This window comes from Pseudopodoces humilis, chromosome 3 (assembly GCF_049639895.1).
Source record: "Pseudopodoces humilis isolate 2021_Gansu_Grassland_sample_001 chromosome 3, ASM4963989v1, whole genome shotgun sequence".
NCBI lineage: Eukaryota > Metazoa > Chordata > Aves > Passeriformes > Paridae > Pseudopodoces > Pseudopodoces humilis.
The window spans coordinates 77,728,904-77,750,054 of NC_142202.1; the positions used below are offsets into that span (position 1 = coordinate 77,728,904).

At 43.4% G+C, this 21,151-nt stretch overlaps 1 protein-coding gene across 3 annotated transcripts in view; it reads left to right on the plus strand.

The window, feature by feature from the left end:
• Positions 1 to 21,151, plus strand: part of BACH2 (BACH transcriptional regulator 2) — a 182,351-nt gene that overhangs the window by 34,813 nt on the left and 126,387 nt on the right. For all 3 annotated transcript variants that reach the window (XM_005518210.3, XM_014263728.2, XM_014263729.2), the window contains exon 2: positions 8,106 to 8,192. The gene's annotated coding sequence lies outside the window, so the exon portion shown is untranslated. The remainder of the gene's footprint in view (positions 1 to 8,105; positions 8,193 to 21,151) is intronic.

The following is a 21,151-nucleotide window of genomic DNA, read 5'->3' on the forward strand; positions in this document are numbered from 1 at the left end:
GGCATGTAGTAAAGATAATGAGGCAGCAGAAAGAAAATTTCAGAAACTGAGATTTGTATTTAACAGCTGTGTTTCAGGAGCCTGTGGTTACGGACTAAATGCATGTTTTCTCACAGGGCTAATAACATCCAACCTTTTTTTCCTCAAAGAGACTTATAGCAGGGAACTTGGAAGTCAGACCCAACCTTGACTGATGCCTCATAGAGCAAGGAGGTGCAGCTGGCAGTGACTGAAGTACTCAATAAAAGCAGAAGATGGTGTTCAGAAAAAGTGTGATTCGTTCATTCATTTCCATCTGGAGCAATAAGGAAGAAAGTGGGCTATTTATTGGGCAAGGGATTATCTCCACAGTCCTGTGTGAAAAGGAGTGATTTCAGTGTGAGCCTGAGGCAGTGATTTCTTCCTAGTGCTGGAGGAGCTGACAATTCTACTTACACCTCAGGCAAAGCCAGGCTGAAGGAAGGGGCCAGTGTATGTGCACAAGGGAACATGAAAAGAAAACAACAGATATCAATGCTATTCAACTGTACCGTGAGAAAAATACCCTGTCTGCTCGCAAGCCCTAGGTAAATCTACAGAACCTGTTTCTATTACCATAAACAATATGTAAAAAAAGAATTCAGATGGTGTTCAGTGAAGAAGTTGCTTTGGGTTGGACATGAGAGGCTTGAGGGTCATTCCTGTGGGACCATTCAGGGTGCAGTCCCACCACCAGACACTTCCACTGCTGGGACCAAAGCACCTCTGCAGCGGGCAGGACCAGTGCCCTGCATGCCTCCCTACACACACCACGCTCACACGGTCCAACCAGGTTTCCTTACCAGCTCAACCAGGTTTCCACAGACATCTGGATCTTTAAAGCAGTTTAATCATGGTGCAGGAACACAGAAACAGGAGCCCCACAGAAACAAAGGAAACCCTGGGTTTTCCTCCACTTCCAGTCTGCGTGTGAGATAGTCTAGGGTCTTCCTGCAGATTCACTGGCTCCTGCCCTGTCTCCACGTGTCCAGTCACCTGGCTGGCACCTCTGCTCCCTGTGCCTTCTGTTGTGCAAGGGGTCCATGGCACCAATTTGTGGCCTCTTGCCTGGCGCTCCTGCTACCCAGGGCACAGCCTGCAGCTTTCAGACTCATCTACCTGCACTGAATGTGTTCCTTAACAATCCCATCTGTCATCTAGCTTCACCTTGGTGTGTATTTATCTGACCCTGGCCTGATACACTCCTTTTTTCATTGTGCATGTCCTGTGGTGTTCTTTGAACTAGCATGGGCTGTGGAAATAGGAGCTGCAGAGTCACCAACAAGAAATGTTATCAGTCTCCCTGTGTCATCAGTGAGATGTTTTGCCGTCTGAAATGCTCTCAAGAGTGTGTGCTTTTGAGATACCTAAAGACCCTGGGGTTTCTCATACTGGGAAGCATTATGGCAGTTGTGGGAGTTTTGCCTTCATGTACCCCTACACCATGCAGTGAAGAACAGTGATGTCCACTCTCATCAGTATTTGGAACTCTCCAGGCTTTATCCCAAGTCTGTGGAAAGACTTTTGATCTCTGCAATGGGCTTTACCCAAGGGGCCAATTTAAGTGATAGATGCATATTTCTGTTACTCTGAAAGGATTCTTTTCTGCAGGGCTGATTTTTTTTTTCTTCTTCCTGTTTTCTTTCTGTTTTAATGATGAAATTTCCCTTTTATTGAAATAGAAAACAACCTCCAGTCTTGTAACAACAAGGTGAAACTTGTCTTTTCAGGATGTGAAGTCTCCACATGTGTTTGAAGAGTACCCAGTACAATGAGGGTTGTGGCTGAGGTGAAAGCCTTTTTTATTTGCTTTTTTTTAATATCCAAACACAAATTCAGAAGAAAATTAAGGAAGCTGACTCAAGACTCGCTAGAAAAAAAATGAAAAAAGATTTGTCTTTTCATTTCTTGGGTTAAGTGTGGTGCTGGACAAAACCATGGATATCCTCCAGCCCAAACTTTTTTGTATATGTAACAAAATGATTCAGTTTTTTTCAGATTGAGGTTTTTTTTTCACATCATAGTGATGGACTTGTCAAATTTATTTTCAGGAGAAGAGAGTAGGATTTATACATGTGCATGAAGGCAGTGAATACTCCTGTTCCATTAAGCTTGTAATCTTCCACAGGCAGAGCAAGCCTGCTCACTATATAGCAAGGGCAGTTGGTAGCTGTCAGGAAGCTTTCATGACACCAACTCTTCCACCTTACTTTAAAACATCTGGTATGTATCAGGGTTCTACTCACCCTTTCTGACTCTAGGAGCTGTGAAATGAAAAAGCAACTTGTATTCTTATGTGATCAACTGTCACGTTTTCATACGGTCTCTGTGCAATCAGACACATCAAAATATGCTTTGACTTGCTCCTGCAGCCTGAAAAACACTGTACTGATGAACTGTGTAGTAAAATCCTGCAGGGAGTGAGCATGAGTTGCGGGGGGAAGCACACGTGTGGTAAAAATTTGCCAGTGGTTGTATGGAGTGCTCAGCACAAGGCAGAGGCAGAGTTCAAGCCACGATTTCCACTATTAACCTTCACAGTGTTTATGCAGAACAGGTAGTCAGTGTAGTTTTGCAGACCTAGTGCTAGTATTTCCTCTAACATAAGCATGCCTAGGAAGATGCGTACCAGATGATTAAAAAAATAATAGGGTGAGTACATGCAGAGAATACTGCTTTGTTAGGGGAGCATGTGTTTCCTGCAGGAGTTACAGCCCCTTGCGAGTGGAGAAACAAGGATTTGTAGAACTGCATGCCTTTTAAATGTCTCTCAGTGCTTACTGCTTTCCTGAAAATGTGGGTAGTTGGATTTTTTCTTATAGGTTATTTGGAGGCCTACAGTTTGGAACAGAAGGTGGATGGTAAAACTCCATAAGGCCTTTTATGTGATATTCACAACAATAATTTTACCAAGAGTGTCTCCCTGCCCTGTTTCCCAGCTGATTAAAAATTCAGTTTCTTATTTTCGCGTGCTCTGGAGGCGAAATTTTGAGAGGTCGGGGTGACTCTGTTGCAGTTTCTTTTCTGTCCTCAATTCCCTAGCCTTATGGTGAAGTGTTTTTCACTGTAGTTGGTTCTGCCGTAGTGGTTAAAGACAGAAAATGTTTAGCTTAACCCTGAGGCAGCTCAAACTTTGTGCTGGATTAATTAAAAATAGTTCTGTGCCTTCTGTAGCAGCAATGTTTGGGAGGGGAATGGAGGAAGGAGTGCTGTGCACTGGGGATGGGAGGGCTCATCGTGCCAGCCAGGATCCCTGTTGTCTGCTGGAGATCCTGGCATACAAGGGCAGCGTGTATTTTCTCCCAGGTTTGCCACAGCTCCTGGAGCTGAATTTTGCTTGCCATGGTCTGTAAGGGAGCTGTTCCACTATCCCAGTGGTTGGGTTTGTTTTTTTTCCTAAGTTTTGTTTCAACAGTCCCCTTTTCCATCCTGGAGGAAAAAAAAAAATAGCCCTTTGGAAGTGGGGCTAGGTAACTAAGTTCTGTGCTTATCCTCCATGTTATGTACTTTGTGCAAGTTAAAAGGCTTGTTCTGCCTTTCATCTTGTGTGCTGTTTTCTGCAGATATTTCCTAACTTCTCCCATGACGTTTTTGCCTGGTTCTTCAGAAGATTGTATGGAGTGAAAGAGACTATTGTTTCTCCAAGAGTGCAGGCATGTGTACATCGGCTAATCTGGTTGGTACAGGATTTCAGGAGTGGGTGTTGAACTGAGGAACAGGGTTGCGAAGTGTGCGCCTAGGAATTCTTGTGAACGGCGTGCTCTCCTATTCTGTAAATAATATCACATTTCACTTTCTAGGTTTACCATTCATGTTTCTCCAAAAGGTGAACTCCCGTACCATGAGATGTAAACAAGGAAATGGCATAAGGGAAGGTTGCAAAAGTTTTGGTTAGCAGAGATTGGAAAGCTGATCCGGTTTTCTGTCCTGTGCCTAGATAAGTCCTGTGCCTAGTATAGCTACATGATTGTGTGGAAACTCAGAACATTTGTTTTTCACAAACATCTTATGTTTAAAGTTGATACTCCAATTTAAACATTTTATTTCTAGTGTTGTCTTTCTAGTGTTCTTTTTCCCCAGGTTTGGGTTTTCAGTTTAGAAGTACGAGATAGGCAAATGAATGCTTTTTAGCCTGGTGTTTAGGAGGAGGAAGACTTTGGCAGTCGAGGTGCATTTGCCAGCCCTTGAGAAACTGCAATCTGAACCTCACATTTGCAGCAAACTCACTCTGCAACACACTTTGGATACAAGACATCAGGCAAAATTTGTTGGTTTTTTTTTTTTTTTCCATTCGGATGATATCACCAAGGAGCAAGGAAACCCTCAGTTGCTGTTTTTGTTTACAACCAGCATCTTGTCAGATGAAGCCTTGCCACATACTTGTTTCCCCTTTCGGGAACATTACCTAAAAGATGATGATGCTGGGATAACTCCAGCTTCCTTGTGGTGACCCAGATCTCTGCTGGCGATGAGATCTCTATCTCCGCTGGGCACGGAGCGAGAACAGCACTTGTGTTTTCGACTGCTGAAAATGTTTTTGACATGTTCCCATGCAGTGTTTCCAGGCTTGTCAGCAACCTTGCAGCGCCTTGGTTATTGCTGCTGACCTGCCCTTGTCCGGCGGCAAAAGGTGGGATTTTATTCCACAGTCTGGTTTCGTGTAGGTCTCGTAAGAGGGTGTGAGGCAACTTTAGGGTGGTTTTGGAGTATGAGACAGCATAAAAATCCTGGTAGGTTTGTTTGGGGTTGTTTTGCAGCAACAGTGTTGTATAACTGACAATTTGCTGCATCTTGACTTCGGTGCAGTTTCTTTGCTTGGTCAGGAATAGTTGCTGCTTGCAAAACAACTCCTTGGTACTAGAGGGTGCAGGCTGGGAAGATTGGTATTTGCTGGTAGTTTAAGAATTTATGAGGATTTATCCTGTGGTTTGTTGATGGGATTTGGTTGGCTGAAATGCTTTTTGATGGATGCACAGCAATTCCCAGGTCTGGATAAAAGCACTTGGTGATACTCAGTTGAAGAGGGTAGAGAAGAGAGATTGTGAAGTGAGGAGGATACCGGGGGTTGTCTGGTTTCTTTTCATCTACAGGCTGTCATATTTAATAAAGGGCTTACAGCTTCACCTATAGTCTTGTATGGTTTTAGCACTGCTAGACCAGACTGCTCTGTTGGCTACCCTTGAAGGGTTTTCCCAGTGCTTCTATTTGATGCAGCATGGGTCAGCTTCCTTGCTTCACAGCCACCTCACTGTCTGCCCAAGTGGTGTTTCTGAAAGTGCATGTCCTTTTCAGCAGCCCATGGTCACAGTATGGAGCACTGGAACCAGTCTGTGAAGCTATCTCTTCCTGTCCAAGACTTCTTTTGTGTTAAGAGTCTTGCTGCTATAGCCAGGAATGTTTGAGGCATGTTTCCGCTGACGGTTTTCTGCTCTGCACTCCAGAGGATTGGATGTAGGGCAATTTGAAGGGTTCCTCACAGTGGAACTCCCTATTTACAGTCAGCAAATTCATTAAAGCCCTGAATTATTTACCTTAAAGAATTCAAGTCCTGAATTATTTACCTTTAAGGTCTGTCTTCCTGTGTTGTGCATTTGGCTGTAGACCTGTGCTCCATTATAAGCTATGAATGTCTAAAGTAGTGTAATATCCAAGGCAGTTTCAGCTATTTACTGTTAATTTTATTTTCATACACAGCTACATTGCAACATTACAGCTGATCTTTAAGGTCCCTTCCAACCCAAAGTATTCTGTAATTCTGTAAGTTCAGAGTGACACTGATATAAAATGGATTTGTGCAGATCTTGTCATAAATGCATGGACAGTTTTTGACTGTGTCATCACACTCTTCTCTTTCTGCAAGTTGCCTGCCTGCTGCCAGCTGTAGCTGCAAGCCCTGGGCAAACTCCCTATTCAGCATCTTGTTTTTTCCCTGCTGTCCCATATTTGGCCCAAATTTTTATTCATGGCACGGTACTCAGATCCTATTGAAGAAGTTTTTCATTTCCTCACAATCTTACTCTTTTTACCAGAGTCTTCAGGATTTGACAAATGATCTGGGAAACCCCACTTCTCTTTAGAAGAAGAGACTTTAAAACAAGAATACAAAAGATCCTGAGGATGTTACAGCCTTGCTGCTGAAATGTCTCCGTACTCCATACTGTTTTGTGTACTGGAAATACAGTTCCCTTCTGCTGTGACTGTTCATTACTTTTAGTTGAGAGAAGCCAGGTTTTCAGGTTAGGTTAGGAATTCACTGTTAATGGCCACTTGAGGGATACTGACTTTAGATGACTGGTGTAGTGCTTCATTGGAGTTGCGTGGCAACTCTCCAAGGCACAGCTTGTCTGCCTGGATGCTGAGAGGGTGGCAGGGAGTGTCAGGGTGGCTGCCATCCTCGCTGCCAACAGCTGTTAGAGTTGTCATGCACTCTTACCCTGAAGCCCTGATGCACAGCTCAGGTACATCCCATGTGCCAGGAGTGAAGGCAGCTGCAGCAGGCAGCGCTCACCTGCCACATTTCCCTCCCTTTTAGGGGTGAGTGCTTGAACTCATCAGCGTTCTCTCTTCAACACACCTGTGCTACACCGGACACTGCAGGAAGTGAACAAATGGCATTATCCACATATATATCATAGAGTCTTGGACATGATTCTTTGGCAGTGCTGCAGCTGCACAGCCACCAAGCAGCCCTCCATGCCACACCCTATCCTACCTTCCAATTTTCTGTCCCCATTAAGTGAAATTTCTTGTTTTAACATGTTTTTCCCTGCCAGCCCAGATCTTGGCTGCTCTGTTTTGAGCATAGATGACTCCAGGATGTAGTAGGGAGGTCACCTGAATCAGGAGACCCTCCTTGCTGGGGAGATGGCCCTACCCTGGTTGGCAGCAGGTGCCAGAGGCAAAGGTCACCTCTCTTCTGCTCTGCCCTGGACTACACTGTGTTCATGACTTCATGTGGCATCAGGCTAAACCCAGGTTTAAACTCTGTTCTAGAGATTGCCAGAATTTGGTCTTTCCAACCACTTTTTTGTGGATGTCTCAGTCAGACTGCTGTGACCAAGATCTTGCAGCAAAACTTCATGTCAGTCATCCATGTCAGCAGCGGACAGAGTATGCCAAGTGCCTGAGTCCTGAAATGCAGGAAGGGTATCGCAGCCATATCCCCCACCCTGTGCTGTGTGTCTGGGTTTAATTCTGTATGCCTTTGTGAAGGTAAGCAAAGGATCATGTACACATGGTTGAGTTGCATCTCTTCAAGTGAAGGGGTTTGTTTTGTTTGCTTTCAAAGAAAGCAATGAAATACTGACACTAATGGCATTTCCAGTACTGAAAATCCAGATTCCTTTATTTATCATGTGTCTTCTGGCCACTCAGAGAGGTTGGGGGTGGGGGTTGAGGTTATGTCTTCAGCTGGGTTTCTACCATATGGGCTTTTTTCTTCCTTACTTAAATGTACAAATGTCTTCTATGAAGTGTATTGGCAAGGAAATTAGACACTAAAGCTTGAAGCTGCTAATATGGGAAGCGAGGAGTAAACACAGACACTAAAAGACCCTTTTGAGAATTTTAAGTGGAGTCACTACTTAAATAATGTTGTAGGTACAGAGTATGGGGAAACTTTATGATTAAGTAATCTACAGTCGATGCAATTTTGCAACTATTATATTTACATCACTGCTGGGGTTATTAGTGGCTTGTATTTGCTGTTGATACTGAAAGAAATTTAATTAGCTTTCTCTCCCTCTGTATTTCTGCTTTTGGTGGCACTGTCTGCTTGGCATTGATCCCAGTGCTGCCAGGCAGGATGGCCTGGGAAGAGGGCAGAGGATTTGGGCATAGGAGAGCTGCGTTCTCCTGTGTAGCTCTACACACGATGGGCTATGGTAGCTCAGCTGCCTCTCCAAACTGGTGTCTGTTCCTTCTATTTGATCAATGTGTGATTTTGGGGAAAGGACTTGTCTAATATTTTTATGAGATGAGGCAGAAAACAAAAGACTTGAATGTTTACTACAAAAGTGCTGTAATGCAAATAGTAGATAATTGCTTGCAGTTAATCAGTTTTCTGTTTTGTGTTCTTTTTCACACAGAGCAATGAGGCAAGAGGGAAGTTTTTAAAAACAGAAAAATGTGATTGCATAAACGTCATTGTTGGCAGGAGGACTCAGTGGATTCAGGTAATAATGTGACGCCACTTTTTATAATGCTTTAAAAACTGGCTGGGTTTCAGGCTTCCAGTGGCCCTTTATCAGGGCCTGAGGAGTACAGGAAGGTGACAAGGTATAACAAGACCCAGTAGCTGGCTGTTAATTCATTCAGACCAGATGAGAGGGTGTGGGTGTTCCCACAGTGCTGGGGAGTGATGCTGGGCTGCAGTAGCTTCATTCTTTATGTCAGGCTGTTGTATCTGAGACTGGGTTTTTTTGTTTTGTTGGGGGTTTTTAATGAGTTAGTTTTTAACCCTAGGAGATTCTCTCCTTCAACCTCTTACAGCTGTGTTGATGTAGGTGAAGCTCCATGCCTGTTTCATGGAAGAAGGTCAAATGATTAGTGGTCCCTTCAGAGTGCAGAACCCTGAATCTACGAATATCTCCCTTGAATTCCCCCTTTAAAAGGATTTCTGGATCAGAGCAGATCATGATCTGCTGAAAGACCCAGACCTAGACCTTTACTGCTTTAGAGAACTTCTGCTGGTTGTTTTCTGTTGTGTGAGTGAAGACAGTTTCTCATTGCATGGTTGTAGGAAACCTAATGTGTGATGTCTAAGCATCCTATTAATGTTTGCAACATATTATCTCAAACTAATGGACTTTAACATATTTAGATCCTGTTTTGTAGGAAAAGTAAATTCCTAGCTAAAATGCATCTCTTATGGTTTGAATAATTTTTATTATTTCCCCTCACTGAAGGGGAGTACAGAATGAAGGCAGGGGGAATTTACAGTGCTAATTGCACTCTCTACATTTGTAATTGAGAGCAGATCCTATCCTCAATCTTCTTAGGCAATCCTAGTGAAGTCATCAGGCTTTTCACAAGCATATGGTTTTCCCCACGCCTGTTTGATTCTGGGATAAGGGCCTACGGTGTGCTTTTTCGTTCACTGATTTCTCATACAGAGGAAGTTTGAAAAATATGTATCATTTTTTCCAATGTAGATTCTTGGTTTCTAGCAAGTTGAAGAGATTCTGCAGTATTTTATTGAGATCAGCAAAGCTCATTGCCTTAAACTGAGCTGTTTCTAACTGGCAAGTACATTTTCTTCGTTAGGTGCGAGGTGAGGAAAAAAGCAGTTGTGGCTTTTCATTGCTGTAGTCATGACCAAGAAGGACATTTAAAAAGTATATGAATGGGTGTGGATTTGATATTTACTAAAGCCAGCTTCTTTTTAGTGTTAAATTGCGTTCTCCAGGAAGCTGGCTGCTGTATCAACATTGGTATAATGACACATTTATTAAAAAAAAAATCAATATCCTGTCATAGAAACAAGTCCTGGTGTAAGCAGTTGGGTGCTTACAGCTGTGATTTGTATGTATTTGCAAATGTAATGGGTGGGTTTTTTTTCCTCATAGCACTGGTAACTTGGATAAACACTGTACATGTGACTCATTGCAGAGTATAAACTTACTTTAAAGGAGCAAGTGTTGAATTTGCTGAATATCCTATTGCTTGCATCCCTGAATACTTACTTGCAATAGGTCATGATTAATCTTAAATTGGCCCGCCTGAGGGGAAAATTACTGCTGATGTCCCATAGGTACTTCAGAAACAAACGGAATGATGGAAGTGCTTTAAAAACATAAATAGTAGTTAGAATTCATAAAATTGTAAAGCAAACATATGGTACAAGGCCTTCTAAAATATAACACTTGAAAGCTTTTTATATCGTTTCAGAAAGAGCTTGTTTGGTTATCACAGGAAAAGTAAATATTTTCATTCCTTTTTCTTCAGCGCATTCTCATTCCATTTTTCTTTCTCTTTTTCCTTTATTACTTTTTTTTTTCCCCCCAGAGTGTTCTTATTTTGGTGGGATGGGGGACCAGCACCTGATGTTCATAGAAAGCCCTGCTTGAGAGCAGGAGATAAAACTGCTATTGGTCCTCCTGTTGTTAGGTACATTCTCAAAGTCCTTTTGCAGTGTCGGCGCAGAGTTGATGTAATCCAAATTGAGCACTCCCTGTGCGCATGTGTGCGTGAGCGAGATGTGATGGACACTGCAGCGGCTCCTGGCCCACTCAAGAACACACTTATTTTTTAATGCAATACCCCAGGCATTGGTGATGAGGGATGCAGTCCCTCTGTGTGTGTGTTGTACACACGTGTGTAGGGGTGTGAGCTCACAGAGGGCAGCACAAGGCAGGATTCCCGCTCTTCTGGTGCATCTTTGGTGGGGTGGTCTTGGTCTCCACTGCTTCGAGACATTAGTGGGGCGTGGAGGTGAAGTTGCTGCTGGAAAGGGGCAAAGGAGGAAGACGGGGAGCAGAGGAGTGGGGAGCCGGGTGGGGATCGGGGGCCAGGGAGGAAGACACAGCTCCAGAGGGAAATACTCTTGTGCTTTGCAGTTGCTTGTGTGGATAGAAACCAGATGGTGCGCTGGAACACCCGCTCGCTTGGGCGGCGGCGGAGCCAAACATATGGTTAATGGTTAGGAGAAAGAGCTTTTCGAGCCAGGGCTTTGCTGACTGCCTTGCATTACAGATTGTTGCAGTGTGTCATTACATTGCCAAACTAAGTGCTTAATACCCGCTGCGGGCTCTGGGCAGGCATTTGCAGGAAGGATGCAGAGGCTCCCCAGTCAGGGCGGGAGGCTGACATCACGTACGGCCTCCTGCCACACCCCCCCACGCCCCCTTTCCCCTCTGGAAACCCCATAAATCTCCCCATTTACAAGCCCAAATCTACAGCAGGCAGTTTTCCTGCTCTGAGTGTCTTTAATCCATTTATTTCCAACAGCGTATGGTTGGTTTTGCCTTTTTTTGTGCCTTTTTTTTTTGGGTCCTCAAGCAGCCGAGTTCACTGAGGCTGCAGCACCACACTTACATGTCCGGCATCCGAAGTTCCTGCTTTGGGATCTTTGGGCGACACCAGACCCCGTGTTATCTAAGGAACTGCTGAGCTCATTCATCTCCTTTTCACGGCCCGCTTCCTTTTATTTTTAGCCAAATCCGTCAGGCCTGACAGGCGGGTAATTTGAGCCAGAGAAAGGGCAAAGCTCCAGGTCCTTTCCACAAAGCAATTCTTCTCCTCCCTCCTGGGAAGGCTCCAAACTTGGCCTGCTCCAGGCAGATGGATTTGTTGAGTCATGTGAGATCATTTACACAAAAACACAGCGAGGCAGTGAAAAGGAAAGAAAAAAAAAAAGGGGGGGGGGGAAAGAAAAAAGAGAAAAAGGTGGGGGGGAAGGGGTGGGAGAGCGTGCACTGCCGGGGCTGCTGTGAGTGTAGGAAATGTGCTGCGAGGCAGCTAGACAGAGGAATGCAGCAGATTCATTCTTGTATAAGGTAATGTCTCGTTTACAGTACAGGGTGGAGCCAGCACGGGGGAGAAATCTCTCGAAAACAGATTACTCATTTAAAACAAAAATTCTCCTTAAAATAAATAATAATAATAAAAAATAATAATAAAAAAAAACCCAAAACGGCAACCCAACCGGCAAGCGGGCGGCGCACACAGGCGCGCAACAAAGGCGGCGTTGTTGACAGCACCGGATTACAGTAGCGGTAAACTCCGGGCTGGGAGGTTGCTGGAAAATGAGTTTTCTCCCTGATGCAACTGGAGTTTGCTTTGTCTGGCCGCCAGTGCAAGCGGTGCTGTGGAGACTGGGAGCCCAGCAGCAGCAGGGCACGCTTTGCTCCATCCAGGGATGGTTTTGGACACTGGGGAGGGATGGAGTGAGAGGTTAAGAATCCTGAGCTGATAGGCTGGGGGGTCATCACTAACAGCAAAAATAAGGGGGGGGGGGATATGCATGGAGGGGGATGGAGAGAACCTCTTCTTGCTTTGATTTTGAGCTGGTTGTGGCATCATCTTCATTGCATTGAGGAGTAAATTGCGTTTATTCAGTTGAATGTGAATTTTGTTTTCGTTTGCAACCTAAGTTAACCCCAGCATGTTGGGTTTTGGTTTTTTAAGTGGGTGGTAAGAGAGAACATGAAACTTGGAGCTTTTCAGATCTTGTTACATCCTAGAGAATTAGGTTGGGTTAATTTATGCAGTGTTCTAACAAGATGCGTTCAAACCTTTAAATAGACTGTATTTAAGTATTGTTAATATAACTCCCAGTTACTCCAGTTTTCTTAGCGAGGCAGCATCTGAATGCTACTGTTTTGTCCCAGCGGTGATTAAAAATTAAGAATAGAAGTAGAAACTGGAACTGTAAATTGGTGGGAAATATGCAATAAAACAAGTTCAGTGCAAACTATTTCCTAAAATTCTCAGCAACAGTTGAGGAACAGTTGAGGAAGCATGTAAACAAAGGTTTGTATTTGAACACGACGCGTTCCCCTGCTGAGTAGTATCTTGTGCGCTGCTGACTCCACAGCAATGTCTGTTGAGGTGCTTTCCTCTGGGGAGGGGAGGGTTTGTCTGGAGCTTGCCTCCCTCTAACTTGACCTTGTCTTTCCCTTTTTCTCCTCCTGCTGCTTTTTTACACTTTTGTCTGAAAGACGGCTGGCTTTCCGAGCCCGCTCGCTCTGCTGGGCTGTGCCACTGAGCACAGCACGTTCAGTGTGGGGAGAGCCTTCCCTTCTGCGCTTAGAGTGTCCTCACTTGGTGGAATCCTTTTGTCCTGTCTGTCTCTTGATGAGGCCGCCTCATTACTTATGTTCAAGGAGCACTTAGCAACACCCCAAGTTCCAGCTGGGGTCCTGCAGGGCACAAACCCCCCCCATTGGGTCCCTGGCCATCAGCTGATGTCTGGTGTGAGGATCAGCAGAAGGCTAGGATTATAAAGATAAGGAGTACAGCCAGGCTTGGGATCTAGATGGTGCATTAAGCTGTGGGCCATAGGCACAGCAGCCTTTAGTGGCGAATGGCTCTGAGAACCTTGGAAAGGTCCTGGAGAAGGACAACGTTGTTATTTATTCTGTTTGCATAGTTACTGTAACTTTCTTTCCCTTTTTACCCAAAAACCTAATCATCCTACATTTTCTGTTGCTGTGAGCAACATTTCCTGTTGTTACCCAGAGCTGCAATTCCAGTTAAATTCTCACTTTGCGAAGCTAATCTCCCAGCAGTGGGTGTGGGATTTCCAAAAGAAAAGACATTTGTGAAGAGACAGTTTTTAAGATTTTTGTCTTAGTGGACAATTCTGCAGAATTTTTTTAACTATTCACATTGATTATTGGTTGAAAGCCCTAGCTTTGTCTCTATTTATGGAACTTAGAGGACTTGTAGGTTTCTCATTCCCCTACAGAGTGCCCCAGTCCTCAACGTCTCCTTTTTCCGCTTCAAAGATGCCACATGTGTTGCTTTTTGCATCTTTACGTCAGACGACCAGCCCGACTAGGCAGGTTTCGGGAACTGTTTATGACCTGTCTATCGGGAAAATCAGCCTTACTCTTCCTTCCCCCTCATTCACAGCCTCTCAACTTCCTCTCCTTCTTCTAAAAGTGTATTGATGCGATCAGCCCCCTAATTCTTTTATCTCACTTCTCCTGTCGTTCCCATTCTTCTGTCTGTCTCATGATTAGACTAGAAGTTTCTCTGCTGCTGCCAGCTTCTTCCCTCCTGGCACGTACTGTGGCGCTGCCTCCTTTGGGATTTGAGGAGGGATGAGTGTGGAGTTCATACGTGTTGAATCATGTCCTATGCTTGGCATCAGTTTGCAAAGGTAGAGGACATTGTCTATGGCAATTTTTCTTTCAATTAGTAGCTTTAAACTACTAATTCTCTCCATCCTAGGTTGGAGGACGAGCAGTAGATCCCCACCAAGGCTTGGGAAGGGAGGCACTGAGGGCCTCCTGCTCAGGTTGCTCAACCTTCTTATGTTGTGCCAAGGAGATAGGCGCTAGGAGAGAGGTAACCCTCTATGTTTGATGTCACATTATCCTTTTGACAGGACAGGATAGTGATTCTCGGAAAACTTAGGCAAACTTTATAGTACTCTGTAGTGACATTTGAGGTGAATGAGGCAAATGTTCATTTATGGGACCTAGGAAGTAACCTCAAAACAAATAAATCTGCCTGCCTGCCTTCCCCCTAACAGAAAATTATAAAAATTATGGTGTAGTGGTGGCGATTTCCTCTTTGTCATGTGTTCATCGGAAGGCATTTCAGGGAAGAGACAAGATTTATTCTAAACAGATTAATCTAAGTTTCTGTGGAACTCTAAAATCTATGTAAATTTTTCTCATCCAGCAATGAATTGGTGCAATAGTGGAGTGCAGCACTGTTTGTAATGTATTCAAAACCTAGCTGTTGTCTGGGTGCAGCCAAATCCCATTAACTGTGATTTCCCTGCTTCCTTTTTCCTCCTGTTGAGCCTTCTGGATAGCGGCTTTTCTTAACAGCTTGTTTGTAGAATCTGCTCTGAAAAATCTCACAGTGGCTTCACTCTTCTCAAAGCAAGGGAAGCTCTGGGAGTAGCTTATTACCTGTTTATCATCCAGTTTCTGTTTCTGTTAGAAAGTCTTCATTGGCCATGGAAGACTTACAAGAAGAAACAGGCTTAATTCTCTTTGCCTTCTGTGTGGTCTAGCACAGTGGAAGTAAAAGTTCTTTCAGAGATTAAACTTTGCAGGTTGGTTAAGTGATACACCAATCTAGACAGTACTTTGTGTATAAAATTGCCTTCTTGAATTGCCTTGGAGCATTCTTAGGGAACCTTAAAAGTTGTCTGAAAGTTGCTAGCATGGATGTCCAAGCACCCTCTGACAGTGCCTTTGCAGTAGAAGGTTTTCAAGTCTGTGTTAAAAAATACCAAGTTGTTTTAAGGCTCTGTTCATTTCGTTAGGTTTTCGCTGATAGCTTCTGTAGCATTACTAACTGCTAATGTCATCCTTTATTTTTTTTCCTTGATTTTGTTATAAATTAAATAGGTGTCAGCAAAAGCCACTTCTGATCAGATGCTATAGAAATATCTTTTTTTTTAACCTCTTTGCAGCCTTTGTACAATTAAGGGAACATACTGCTGTTTCTTGCTAGGTTCATTCATGCTTAATAGCTATTTGTGAGCCATATTTGGCTTTTAAGTGGATGTATCACAGCTCTTGAAGCATTTTGGTGGCTAAATAGCTGGGATTAGACACTCCAGTTGCTCTTGCCAATTGTTTTCCTGTGTTCATACTGAACTCTGTGTGTTACAAAAATATTTTTAGTTATAGCCTTGTCATATTTGTTTAAGGAGAAGAAATGTACTCATTTTTCAGAGAAGTTTATCTGGGAGTGAGTGGAATTATATTAATGTTTTTTCCTCGCTTGATCAAATTCTAAGTGCTAAGATGAAGGGCCCACTATTACTTGCAAAAGTAAGACTTGCTTTTGCAGGAGTGGAGCAATTTATCTTCTGTATCTGCTTCACTAATTGCAGCCTGTAAAGACCCTAAAGAGTCCTGCTAGTCAACAATTTCCTTACTGCAGCCAGTAAAAAATCAGATTTAAAATGCACTTAACTGATGCTCTGTTCCACATTTAATACCTCTTGATTGCTGTGGTCACAGCATAAATAAACACATTTGATTGCTTACTGGATCATGCAAGTTTTGGATACCTTCCTCCCTCATCAGAATACTCCTTTTATCAAAGCTAGCTGCTGTCATACAGCCCCAAGCTCTTGATTAGGTAAAAGGGAATACCATACATGGGAAAATAAACTAGCACCCACAAGGTAGCTTCATACTGGAAAGTAACAAGATTGCTGTTAGAAAATTCAGCTTATTCTGTTTGAATACTTTTTCAAAATTAATAATAAAACACTGAAATATAAACTTCTTGTGCATTCTGGGAGAACGGCGTAAGTAATTAACATGGGATATCCGCCTTCTTGGTTTTGAGTTGCTTGCTAATTGGCTTCTACATAGTACTGTGAAAGGGTTTGAAGCCCCTGTGGTGGCCTTGGACCAGTCTGGACCAGCCAAGACTTGTTGCTGCCCTTCTCCACGCTGTTCTCTATGGTTAATGGTGTCCAGAAAGATGGCAGAACGCAGATAGTTCCTATTAAAGAATTCTTCTCCTGGGATGCACTGCTTGGATGCAAGCATCAGCCCTTTTTGCAGCCGATGATGTCGCAGGCAGCAGGACCGCGTGGGGAGGACGTTGTGGGTAGCACTGCGCTGCTGAGGGTATGGGAGGCACAGCCAGGCCTGCTCAGCTGGTGTTTTGAGCATGAGAGGTTAAAAGGACAAGGGTGAACCACGGTCTGAAACAAATTCTTGCATGTGGCAGGTCTGTTCTTGGGTGACACTCATTTGGTTGCGCAGCTCAAGTGCAGCAGGAGTTTCACCCCTGCCCACATGCTGACAATCACACGCTCAATGGGAAGTTACTTTTCTGCTGGGTTTTGCCCCCTGTGAGTGTTGTCATTGGACGCAACAGAAAATTAAGGGCCAGAGGTTTGTGGGCTATCATAGCCTGTTTACAGTTTAAAATAAATCTTCTGTGATTAATTCTCCATGGGGCAAAGAGAGAGAGAGGGGTTCATGCCCTGAACTCTGGAGAATTTTTAGTATTTAATGCTAATTTTAACTGGAGCATTAGTGAGTTAAGTAGAGCTCCAAGTGCTGCAGTTAGCCTTCAACAGGAAACAGTGGATAGCATTGCTGAAGGAGTGGTGACAGCAGGGAGTTCTTATATGCATGCAGCGGCACTTCTAGAAGAACTAAAGGTTGGTATTTCTGAACACAAGTGGAAATGCACGTGAGTTGGTGACGCATATTTTGGTTTTCAGTACAGTAGGTGGCAGGAGAGACAAAGTGACAGCTTGGCTGGGGTGGCTGCTGGTCCACATGCCGCAGTAACAAATGACGGTCTGTGCCCAGTACTGTGGAATAAATGTGACGTTGTATTGCCAGGTGCTTTTGTGAGGTCTGTCCTCTGGTGTGATCAACACAATGCCATAACAAGATGGGAACATGAGATACACATATTGCAATGGCCCCATGTTAAATGCCCCGATATGTGCTTGTGTTTTTGTGCGATGTCTTCTGGTACATGTCAGGGACTAGACATTTTGTGGCAGCCTATGCCAGTCCCAGTTTCCCAGTTATGACCACTCATTGTCTTTCTCTTCCTACACTGTCCTTGGCCAAGACTTGCCCCATTCCCTCTTGTGCCAGTGTTGGTGCTCATGAAGCTGACCATAATCTGCTTGATGGGGTGAAGCCAGTCATCAACAAACTAAGCTAAAGATGTGGTTGGACTTTGTACAACTCAGCAGAAGCATCTCGCCTCATGGCTGTGAAACTGGTGTTGAGGTATAGAAGTAAGTGGTACGAAAAGGGACTGACAAATTCAGGCAATAGGGTGATCAACCCTATCAAGCAGGATGGAAGACAGTGAAGTAGACACCAGCAACTTCTCTAAGCCAAAAGCTGATATACTTTTGGGCTTCTGGTCTGCAGTTGCATAAAACAGACTTAAAAGACTAAAAAACTTTTTAAGTATCTAAGAGTCTTTCCTAATGGGGAGGTAAACTGAAAAAGTGAAATTAGTGTTATTTTCCCTTTGTCTCTTAGACATACATCTCCTTTTTTAGGTGAAAGAGCTATTCCTCATCCCACTGCAGTTAAGGTGAACTGTTTCCTTTCTTATTTATGGGAGATTTGGTCTCCCAGTGCCCCTGAGAACAAAATCTACTCTGGTGCATGTGTAACTTGAGCAATGTCAATGAGATTGTAAAACAGAGAAGGTGATTTAGCTCTGGGGTTGTAATTGGAGAAAGGAAGAGCTTTTGTCCATTGATTCATAGAGAAATTAGTGTATGGCTAAAATATGCCTTCCTATTTGCTGTGCTTTTTTCCCAAGGATTGTTCCCTGAAGGAGTTTTGGTCCTGGTGGAAACAATTTCATCGTGCAGGCCTGCCTTAGAGCTAAAAGGGCAGACAGTATTTGACTCATCAGAAGAATCTTTAGTATACATACAAGCTTCCAGTGATGACTTCAGTCCTTCTTTTATCTATATCTGGATATAAACTTTGAATTCTGGCATATCAAAACATGCACGTATGATGGCCTAAATTTTGCGTTTTCATAAGATGTGAAGCCCTGTTGCTTGGCTCCATTAGTTATATTCTGTTTCTTTGACCACTGTTTTTGTAAGATAGTTGTCAGTGTTTTTTCAGTAAATTAATGCTGTTTTTTTTCATTGAAGGTGACTGAAAATTGAATTGGTGTTGAAGTTGTGAAACTGTTAGTGTAACGTAGTAGCAAGGACAAGGCATCTTTCCTCTTTGCTGGAGAGCCTGACTGCCCCACAGATAGAACCTGAGCGCTTTGTACTGATGAAAAATGAAGGCAGGAACACGGTGATTTATTGAAGGTCAAGGAGGAAACCTGGAAGGTTGAGACCTAGGTCTCTTCTACCCCACCCCAGGAAGCTGAATCCTGTGATTTCTAGTATGGCGAAGTTTACTTCCTCTTCCCCTGAGAACGTGAGACCCTTCCCATTGGAAAAATATTTGTTCTTGTCACGGCAGGTACAGACACACATTGCAAATTTGGAACTGAGTTTGACTTGATGCCACGAAAACAGGCACATTTAGAGAGTAGCTAGCTGTAGCTCTATTGTGCAGAATGAAAAGGGGAAATGGTCTGAGGGGCACAAACAACAGTTAATAACTGTGCTGTTGCTGCTTTAAATACTCAGCTCTCTGTCTTGTAGCTGGACCAGAGGAAGGACCTGGGCATACACTGGATTTAAAAGCAGCCTTTTGACTGTTCTATCCCTTACACCCAGGGCAGATTTTTTCTCATAGAAAAGCCATTTGTAAAGAATGGGACCTTGTTGGCCAAATTTTTCTTAAATGGGCTGGCATCTTGCAGATACTGGTATGCTGACAGAAATGGTGTGGCTGCAAAGAGTTAACTGGTTCTGTAACCAAGTTTAACTGTGGAGGGCTCTGCTTGGTGAAGAGGATCAGGAAGGAGTTCCTATTATTTTAAAGCAAAAGCTGTCTGAGACTAATTATGAGAAACATGCCATGTTGAAATAATAATTTCTTAAAATGAATTTCCATAAGCAGCTCATAGGTTTATGCTGTGCTGGAAGAAGTCTGACTGCACTTAAATGTTGATACCTGGATTGGTGATTAGGAAAATATTGTTACACAACTGGAGTTTAAATGCCAGCACAGCTTCATTGTAATAATTTCCCCAAAGGCACATTGGTAATTCTGCTAAATAGAGAGTTTAATAGACTTTAATAATGTGTGCTTGGGAGACCCTATACACAAAGGAATAATGCATAAAGCATTCATTATTGTAAACTGCTACCTTTGCATGTAGAGAGGAATCTGTTGAAAAAAAAACTGTTGTGTTGAGCATGGCAACATGTTGGAGGGTGTTAACAGACAGAAGTCATTGTCACCCCCTTACCTAATTCACCTGCTGTGATTGAAGTTGCATCGTTTTACTCAACAGTGAATGAATTATTCGAGGTAGACATTAGTTTATTTTCTGAGAAGTCCTTTGAAAGCTGGTGGGCCATGGTGGTTCACGGGGTTTTGTTTTCTTTGATACGCAGATTTAGTGTCAAGAGAAGAGGTATCTGGTAGGAAGCATGGCATAACCCCATTTAAAAAAATGACATAAAAACGTTAACATTAAAACAACACAAAGCAACCTTAGCAAGTGGCTCTAAGTGAGTTTAGTGTTGTATTTTGATTTGTTTTCACTGCGCTGCTGCTGATCACCCTGATGGAGAGCAGGCAAGATGAAGGAAGGAGCAGATGCTTTTGGTAGTACAGTAAGGCATTTATCTCTCTTAATGAGGTAACATCATTAGTGCTGACAAAGTGCTGCAAATCCATAAGTGTAATGGACTGCTGCTGTCTTTCAGTAGTGCACAGGCTGTTGTACTTCTGAGCATTTGAATCTGCTGAATCACAGGTCAGGCTTTATCTCCTGTCTGATGCTGCTGGGTTGCATTTTTTGGTGATTTGTTTTTATTTTGTTTGTGTTGGTTTGTTTGGGTGGTTTTAACCATTTTATTTTCTGTTCCCTCCCCCTCTCTTCTCCTCCCCCCCCCCCATTCATTCCACTTTTGCCTTCAATGTCTGGGAACTGAAGCACTCCAGGATGTGTTGGGGCAGGCAGAAGTGTACCTATTTTCCAAGCATAGTAGCTGATTGAAATGCCACATGTGTCTATTGCAGTGCAAGGACCTTCTCTGTAACTGGAAAGTTGGTTATATCTCTTTGAGCCTAATTTCTTTTGCCTAAGATGGCCAGAGGTTTTGGGTTGGATGTTTTGTGTTTTTTTTCTCCTTTGCCCTCTGCCTGTTTCCTTTAGAGCAGTGGCATAATGTCAGCCACACTAATCATGCCAGCCAGTGACACTGACGTTCAGTAAAACAGGCGCAAAAAAAGGGAGAGAGGTGGCTGTGGCACTGGACAAAGAACAGCAGCAGTTGGAGGGAAATCTACAGGTCAGAACATTCCTCTGTACAAAATCTGTCACTGTAAAAGTCATGTGCACAGTTGTATTCAAGGTGTCCAAGGGAAGAAATGAGATGTGTGTCAATGGATATGTGTCCTTTATGTCTCAGTTTTCAGATGGTAAGCATTGCAGCACACAACTATAATAGTATGAAAATAACAAAACTTCAGCCAAATAAATCTAAATTTTAAAAAGCTGGGAGGCTTTAATAATGCCTGTTAAAAATTCCTTAATAATCCCAGAACTCCCATCAAAACCTCCACTACAAACAGGCAAGATAACCTAGACATTTGTGGTATGCTGTGTGTTTATCAGAGAGCCACAGAGTGACACTTGGTCATCCGTGCTGATTCCAGGAAGAGAGCCTGTCGGTAAAAAAGATTCATCTGAATAGATCACGCACACAAGAAAAAAAAGTGGTTCCTCTTTCTTTTTTTTTATCTGCATGCCCCTCCTATCCTGGGCTTCCCAACACCTGCTTGTGCTGAAAGAACATAAACAGAATTGCAAGATTCCTCAGCGTTAACTGTTGCCTGACAGTCCCAGC